This window comes from Magnolia sinica, chromosome 3 (genome assembly GCF_029962835.1).
Source record: "Magnolia sinica isolate HGM2019 chromosome 3, MsV1, whole genome shotgun sequence".
Lineage (NCBI taxonomy): Eukaryota > Viridiplantae > Streptophyta > Magnoliopsida > Magnoliales > Magnoliaceae > Magnolia > Magnolia sinica.
This window is the reverse complement of record NC_080575.1, coordinates 18,283,262-18,292,341: the sequence shown is the minus strand read 5'-3', so window position 1 is coordinate 18,292,341 and position 9,080 is coordinate 18,283,262. Positions and strand designations below refer to the sequence as shown.

General features: G+C 40.2%; 1 non-coding gene across 1 annotated transcript; it reads right to left on the bottom strand.

The window, feature by feature from the left end:
- Positions 1 to 5,523: 5,523 nt before the first annotated feature.
- Positions 5,524 to 5,630, bottom strand: LOC131241558 (small nucleolar RNA R71). The gene has a single exon (XR_009169118.1). It is a non-coding gene; the product is annotated as a small nucleolar RNA R71 (small nucleolar RNA).
- Positions 5,631 to 9,080: the final 3,450 nt, after the last annotated feature.

Below are 9,080 nucleotides of genomic sequence, written 5' to 3'. Positions count from 1 at the left end.
ATAGTGGTTCACTTGTGTGCACACCAATTGTTAAAAAATAGCCAGACAACTACTCCACTCCCAATATCCTCACCCTCTTGATATTAGCTTGCACTATGAAATAGGTTTTTCAAGGTTCACCTAAAACCTTCACAATTGTGTCTTTCAAATGGGCTTACAATTAAAAAACCCCACACTCTGAGATTTTCTGGATCACCGCAAACAAACCAAAAAGAGATTTTTCCTGGCACAACCTCAAAAATCAAAAAGAGATTTACAAAAATGTAAATATACTTATCTGGATATTCTCCTTTGATGAAGCCCGGTAGAACCAATTCGGAGTAGATGTTCAATGTCCACTCTAACTTATGAAAGGGTTCTAAGTTCTAAATGATTTTTAGATTAAAGCAAACCTGGGCTAGCTTGATTTGATTTTGATCTCAAGAAAGGGAAAAACTTAAATCCCTTCTTCAAATAAGATTGGAATAGAGAACTCAAAATCAAATACAAAAAGCTAATTAAAAGAGAACATTAAATGAGTAAAATATAGCTTCGGAATATCACAAACTTATCTCTCAGAGTGGTGTCTTGATTTTGCTTGAATGACCTACCAAACTCTTAAATTTGTGCTCTATTTATAGATAAAAAAACTGTTCACTCGATTGGCCCAGTGGTCAGCTCGACTAGTCGAAGGACCAATAAGAATTCAAAATTTCAGGCGCGATAAGATAAGATTGATCCACGACTGGTCGAGTGGCCTGCTCGACTGGTCGAGTAGGACCCTGAAAGACTGTTGGATTTTGAGTCGAGCACTGTTCACTCGACTGGTCGTGTAGTCTCCAGGACTGGTCGAGGGTCCAATAAAAATTCTGAAAATTCACAACAAACCTTGGACTGGTCGAAAAAATTCTTAAATTGGTCGAGCCAGTATTTGAACTAGTCGAACATAGGCTATGATTAGTTCCTATAAAATTTTATAATGACCCAAATTAAGTATACAATTAACATGACCTAACCTATGGTCAAACTAGGGTCATTCATACCTTATAGGTGAAGATTGAACATTGAAACATCGTTTGCTTCAGTTGATAGTTTATCTTGAAGTACTTGAAGCTTGTCATTGTATATTCGAAGATGAGCTTGAAGTAGTGACCTTGTGACTTAGTGTTTCAACTTGAGAAGATTACTTAAGCTTGAATTCTTTAAGTAAAGCATATTGTCTTGATATAGTTGAAACTTGAAAACTTGATCTAGCACTTGATGTTGTACTTGAATCTCTTATTCTTGTACTTGAAGTTCTTGATGTAGAGTCTCTTATTCTTGTACTTGAATGTTGGTAAGGATGATATAAAATTGAGCTACACAAGATGCAGATTTCAAGAGGTTTTGACACTACAAAATTTGACAAATCTATGAGCTAAATAAGATAGCATTCACAATCTCCCCCTTTAACAAATTTGTGACAAAACAAAATACATAAAAATATGTATAGTAAAGAATCATGCACCATATATGCACAACAAGGAATCATGCATCAGTTACAACCTGGTCAAGGAATCATGCACCAGATAAAAACTGCAAACCAATACTCCCTCTTAATATATTACTCCAAAGAATTCAAGAGGAGAAAATTTGCTAAACTTCACTTCTCCACACCCTCCACACCCTACACTTCTCTTCTCTATTCTACATTCTCCACATTTCATAAAATTCATTGAATAGGCATTATCAACACAAATTCTCTCCCTTTTTGTCACAATATGACAAAGGAAAGAACATATAAAAGAAGATGGAAGTAAAATAAAAGAGTAATGAGTAATGAGAGAAGAAGAAAGTTCAGAATAACATAAATATGGGCAAGTTAACCAGTTAAACATGTCCACAAAAACAATAAAACATGACCAAGCAAATAAAGTCAAGAGAAATTCAAGTATGAAAGTTATTACATATTAGATATTCAAAAACTAATCTGAACTAGAAGGAGGAGTAGGTATGGAATGATCAATTTGATGAAGTCCCTTGTTAATATGCCTAAGTGTTGAGGGTCAAATATTGCATATCAGACCCAGTTGTTGCATAGATTTACACGCATGATACCGCTTAATGGCCTGATTAATCGTGTTTGTAATGCAGAGTGTATGCACGAGCCTGGACCGAAAAGGGTGCTTAAAGCATGGACTTAACGCTCTAATGACACCAAAGCATGGGACGGACTCCAGAGATCCAAGATCAACAAGATCACACATCAGGGACCCAAAAAAATCGAGATACCGAAGCTCAAACGGCCTGAAAGTCAGCCAGAATGCAAGATCACAGGGTTTCTACCATCCGTTCGGTTCGAAACTTCACATATGGCCTAAAAACTAAAAACTAACCGAACATGTCAAATTTCAGCCATTGGATCCCCCTGGAAGTGGCCCAATGGACAGATCAACCCATAAATCAGTGAACTGGGGCCCGCCTGGTGTCTGAAAGTGCTTCAATCTTGGGCTCAACGATTCAAATGAGCTGACAAAACGGATAGACGGATCAGATCTCTCAAAAAAACATCATAATGGACCCTATGGGAAGCAGCAGTGCATAGTGCAAAAGTGCACTCTCGTGCACCGAATCAAGCCGATCGGGTCAGCGCCGCTGACCCGATCCTTCTCGCAGATGGAAACAGCGGGCCGACGCTGTTCGTCCGTTTTCACGTAGTGGGCCCCATCAATCACAGTTCTCGACGATCAGAACCGTCCATATGCTCTGAAAGGTGACTAACACTGTCGCCTAGCTTTCCTTTTTGGCCCATGCACACACACAAAGGCAGATTACCTGATAAGCGTCAGATGGACGGCGGAGTAAGCAAGCTTATGGACCACACCGATTTTCTCCAAAAAATACTCATTTTCGGAGGGTTTTTCGTCCTGAACCTAGTGGACGGAATGGATTTCTCAAAATACATCACTGTGGGGTCCACCGACCATCACAACGCTCAAACGCGCAGGCTCTATTTCGCAACAGAGCCAGCGGCGGATCGTTGTGGGCCACTCTCTGAGGCGATCGGTTCAATCTGGACCATCTAGTGGATTCTAAAGAGGCCTGGAACCATCACCTAGGTGGAATTTTTCTAGGAATCAACGTGTAGCAGATTTCGACCGCCAAAACTCATGATGGACGTCGGAATACAATATCCAGTGGGCCATACAAGAACCTGCCAAAATCACTCTTTCCTGACTGGATCTCCAGGAGGATTCCAATGGACGGCATGGATTTCGTTGACAAAACCGATTATGGGCCCCATCAGCAGCTCAGCGCAAGTTTTGCGCAAACAAAGTATCCAAGGAGAACACGGACGCTGCCGTGCGTAAATGGGTCTTTGGCACTCTCCGTCTGCAGGAAGGATAAAAGGAGAGAGGAAGTTTGGAGGGCTGGCATCGAGAGAGAGCAGGGTTGGAGGGAGGAGGCTGGACGATTGCAAGAGAGAGAGATCCGATTTTTTTTCTTTTTTTTCTTTCTTTTCCTTTTATTTATTTCTTTCCTTTGATTTTTTTTCTGTGGTTCTAGCATGATCATGCTAGGCTAAACCTCTTAGCTGGAGCTAAGAGGAGAAGCTTGTAGCTTGATGGGAGTTTTTACTTATGCCTTTTTTTTGGTTTAAACTGAACTGATGTTGCTTTTAGTTTAATTAAAGGAATGTTTCTTGTCTTTAATGGTCTGTTGTGACTGAAATTACAATGGATCTGCAATGGCCTTGAATATCTTTTTTTTCCCTTTTTATATTTATGAAGTCAGGAAGCCCTGTTGTTCATCATTGTCCCATGGGCATGGTAGGATGACAGTACCTTCCTGATTTTCATACATTGTTGATTGGTTGGTAATTAGTTTAATTATATTGTTTACTCTGTCTCCTGGGCATGGTTTGGTGATGGAATCCATTCTAATTCATATACCTTTCATCTCTTGAAAACCAGATCAAGTAAGTTCAGTTTGAATTCCATAATTCTTGATGCAGGCATAAGATCTCCCTGATCTCTACAAGTGGATCCTCTGAATCCCTAGTTTCCTTTCTCTGAATTCATTAAAGTTTTAGATAATTATTCAACAATTATTTCTTAAATTCTATTTGGTTTAGATTACATCTTAGTCTAGTTCTAGTTCTACTTGGTTTCAGATAACGTACAGGTATCAGTCCCTGTGGATTCGACCTCGGTCTTACCGAGTTTATTACTACATCACAACCCTATACTTGGGGAGTGAACAAGTTTTTGGCGCCGTTGCCGGGGATTGACGGTTACGATTCTCTGAAATTAATTAGTTTTAGAATTAGGTTAGGATTAGGATTTTATTAACTTTAGTTTTAGATTTTTATTTAATTTTTAGAACTAACTTGTTTCCTGTTTTGTAGGATCCTGACATAAACTTCTAAATTGGTAATTCTTTCCTAAATTCTTTACTTTTTCTACCTTTTAGAATTAAGGTTTAAATCTTAGAAATTTTCTAATTCTAGTATCCTCTCATCTGTAGGAAATAGAAACTAGGTTATTTCTTATTTAACTTTCTATTCTTATTTTAGTAACTTTCTAATTTTAACTCTTTTAAATCTAATTTGTCTCCTAGTTTATTTTTAGAATTTTTGTTTAGAAACTAACCTTCCTATTTTGTAGGCCTTTAAGATAGAAATCTCTAATTCGGTAAGCTCCTTCCCTACTTTCTATTTTTCAATTCTCTTTTAGTAATTTACTTTCTAGTTTAGGACTCTCCTAATTTATCTTAGAAATTTTCATTTTCTTTTAGGAATTCTTTCTTTTAGAAGCTAGTTCACTTCTATCTTTCTTTTAAGGGATTGTTCTTCTCTTTTTAAAAATCTAACTTATTTTATTTTATTTTGCAGGTTTTAACTCAGGACTCCAATTTGGTAATTTCTTTCCAACTCTCTCTTTCTTTCTAGATTTTCTTTTCCTTTCTTAGGATTAGGTTTTTAATTGAGGGCTGCGAGTGTTTTCATGCCCAAGTGGGCCCGTGACAACACTCGACGTCTCTTGACTGAAGGAGGATTGGTTGAGGGGTTGACTATCCATCGCAGGATTAGACACCGCTCGAAATCCCCTGAGTTAACTGAGGTTATGGCTGAAGACCAACCTCCTCTACTTCCACCCAGGGTGGAGGATACCCAAGATGAAAATGAGGTGCAACAGGCACCCCCGCCTCGTACTTTACGAGATTATCTACAACCGGCGGGAGTGAGTATGCCCTCATGCATGATTTTTCCTGAAAACACGGGACAAATGGACATCAAGCCAGGAGTTATCCAACTCCTTCCCAAATTCCATGGACTTGAATCAGAAAGTCCATATTTACATTTGAAAGAGTTCGATGAGATTATAGCTACATTATGTTTTCCTAATGTATCTGAGGATACAATTAGGCTGAAACTCTTTCCTTTTTCCTTAAAAGAGAAAGCTAAGACGTGGTTACATTCACTGCGTCCTAGATCCATTGGCACATGGAATGATATGCAGAGGGAATTCATAAAAAAAATTCTTCCCACATCATAAAACGATTACCCTCAGAAAAGCGATCATGAACTTTGCCCAAAAGGAAGATGAAACATTCTTCCAATGTTGGGAAAGGTTCAAAGATTTGGTCAGTTCATGCCCACAACACGGATTTGAAACGTGGCGCATTACAAATTTTTTCTATGATGGATTGACATCTTCCATGCGCCAAATGGTCGAGACAATGTGTAATGGAGAGTTCATCAACAAAGATGTTGACGAGGTATGGGATTACCTCGATAATCTCGCTGAAAAAACACAATCATGGGACTATTACCCAATGGCGAACACCACATCTAGGCCGACTCAATTAAAGGAGAAAGGTGGATTATATCTCTTGAAAGAAGAGGATGATCTCAAGTGTAAAGTGACTACGCTCATAAGGAAAGTTGAGGCCATGGAAGGAAAGAAGGATAAGGTCAATGAAATTGTTTGCGGCATCTGTGATTGCAACATTCACACAACTGAAAACTGTCCTACAATACCCACCTTTCGAGGAGTGTTGAATGAACAAGCCAATGCCGTAAACAACTATTAAAGACCTTTTACTAGACCTAACTCCAACACATACAATCCTGGCTGGAAAAATCATCCAAACTTTAGTTGAAGGAATGGACAAACGTCGACTCCTCCAGGTTTCTTCAATCAAAATCCAAATCAAGTGAAACCTCAAGAGGAACCGGTTCAAAATCCCATACAAGAGCTGGCTCAGGTAATGCGGGGAATCACAGATTTTATGCAAAAGATAGACTCTCGTATGACGGTTATAGAAAAGGGGATGCTTCCTGCACAACCTCTCCCCAATCCTAAACCGCAGTACGAGAATAATGATCCCAGCTCTTCAAATCAGATGGGGCATGCTAAATCCATCACCACTCTTAGGAGTGGGAAGATCATTGATAAAACTCTTCCAGTTAGGCCCGAAAAGCCTCAAGAACCAAAAGAGGACAACAATGATGGATCCAGTGATGCCCCACAAAAAGTAGAACCGGAACTTCTAGAGAAGCCAATTACTCAATTCCCCCAACGGTTGGTTTCACCAAAACCTCTCTCTAACTCTCAGGATATCCTAGAGGTGTTGAAACAGGTGAAAGTCAACATTCCTCTACTTGATGTCGTTAAACAGATACCTTCATATGCCAAATTCCTGAAAGACTTATGCACGACCAAAAGACAGAAAATTATTCAAAAGAAAATCTTCTTGACTGAGAAAGTGAGTGCCATCCTGAAGCAAGACGTGCCACAGAAATTCAAGGATCCCGGTAGCCCAACCATATCATGTGTAATCGGGAACCATCGAATTGATCACGCACTTCTTGACTTAGGAGCGAGCGTCAATCTGATTCCCTACTCGGTATACAAACAGTTAGGTTTGGGTGAATTAAAATCCACCCTAACCACACTACAACTTGCTGATCGCTCTGTTCGTGTACCAAGAGGGATAATTGAGGATGTCTTAGTCCAGGTCGATAGATTTTACTACCCTGTAGATTTTATCATCCTGGACACCGAACCCATCAATAACATGAGCACTCAGATTCCTGTCATTCTTGGTCGCCCATTCCTTGCCACGTCAAATGCAATTATCAATTGCAGGAATGGTATCATGACTATGTCTTTTGGAAATTTGACATTGGAGTTAAACATTTTTTTCAATAACGGCAGCAACTCAGAGGATGATGACGATTTCCACGACATTAATATGATTGACTCTTTCGTGGAAGATATGACACCGCTGACCTTATCCTCCGACCATCTGGAGACGTGCCTGGCCCACTCCCATAATTTTGATGATGACATGATTAGGGATACGTGTGCCTTACTTGATACTGCATCGGTACTTGAAGTTAACCGGTGGAGGCCACAATTTGAAGAATTGCCACAAACCGATGTAGTGCCTTTACCGTCTAACCTCAAGCCGCCGAAGCTTGACCTAAAACCTTTGCCCTCTGATTTGAAATATGCCTATTTAGGTCAAGATGAGACATACCCGGTGGTGATCTCTGCCCACCTGGAGAAAGAATAGGAGAGTATGCTTATATCTACTCTCATTGAGCATAAAGGAGCCCTGGGATGGACGATAGCGGACCTCAAGGGAATCGATCCCTCGATTTGTACTCACCGCATATATCTTGAGGATAATGCAAAAACCGCTCGGCAACCATAACGTAGACTAAATCCAAACATGAAAGAAGTGGTTAAGGCCGAGGTTCTTAAACTATTGGATGTGGGTATTATATACCTTATATCCGATAGTCAGTGGGTGAGTCTAACTCAGGTGGTTCCTAAGAAGTTCAAAATCACCATCATAGCCAATGCCAATAATGAACTCGTGCCAACTAGAGTTACTACTAGTTAGAAAATGTGCATTGACTATAGAAAGTTGAATACTGTCACAAGGAAGGATCACTTTCCTTTGCCCTTCATTGATCAGATCTTGGAAAGGCTAGCTGGTCATTCCTATTACAGTTTCCTTGACGGGTATTCGGGCTACAACCAGATAGAGATAGCCCCTGAAGACCAGGAAAAGACTACATTTACATGTCCCTACGGCACCATTGCCTATCGAAGGATGCCATTCGGACTATGTAATGCCCCTGCCACCTTTCAGCGATGTATGCTTAGTATCTTTTCTGATATGGTAGGGCAATATTTAGAGGTTTTCATGGATGATTTCTCTGTTTACAGTCCATCTTTCAGCAAGTTCTTGGAAAGTCTTAAATGTGTGCTGAAAAGATGTGAAGAAAAGAACTTGGTACTTAATTGGGAGAAGTGTCATTTCATGGTTCAAAAGGGAATTGTCCTTGGGCATATCATCTCGTCCAAAGGAATCGAGGTAGATAAGGCAAAAATCGATCTTATCTCTAACCTACCTCCACCCAAGAACATCAGAGACGTGCGATCCTTCTTAGGACACGCAGGATTTTACAGGCGATTCATAAAGGACTTTAGTTTTCTCTCTCGTCCTTTATGTAATCTTCTTCAAAAGGATGCTCCGTACGAGTGGACTGAGCAATGCCAGGAAGCTTTCACCAAGCTTAAGGGCACGTTAACCACTGCACCTATCATGCAGCCACCCGACTGGAGCTTTCCTTTTGAGCTTATGTGCGACGCTTCTGATTATGCTCTTGGGGCGGTCCTAGGCCAGAGAAAAGATAAGAAGCCCTACGTCATTCATTACACAAGTAGGACTCTAAATCCTGCCCAAGTGAACTACTCGACTACGGAAAAGGAACTCTTAGCCGTAGTGTTCGCCTTGGACAAATTTAGGTCCTACCTGATCGGATCCAAGATCATTATCTATACAGATCATGCGGCACTGAAGTATCTTCTTTCTAAGAATGATTCTAAGCCCCGCTTGATACGATGGATCCTTCTACTCCAAGAATTTGATTTGAAAATTAAAGATAAAAAGGGAGTAGAGAACGTAGTGGCCGATCACCTTTCTCGCCTTAATACCTCTGATTCCCTTGAGGCGACCCATATCAATGACATGTTCCCTGATGAACAGTTGTTTAGAGTCTCCCATTCACCTTGGTTCGCTGATATTGCTAATTATCTTGC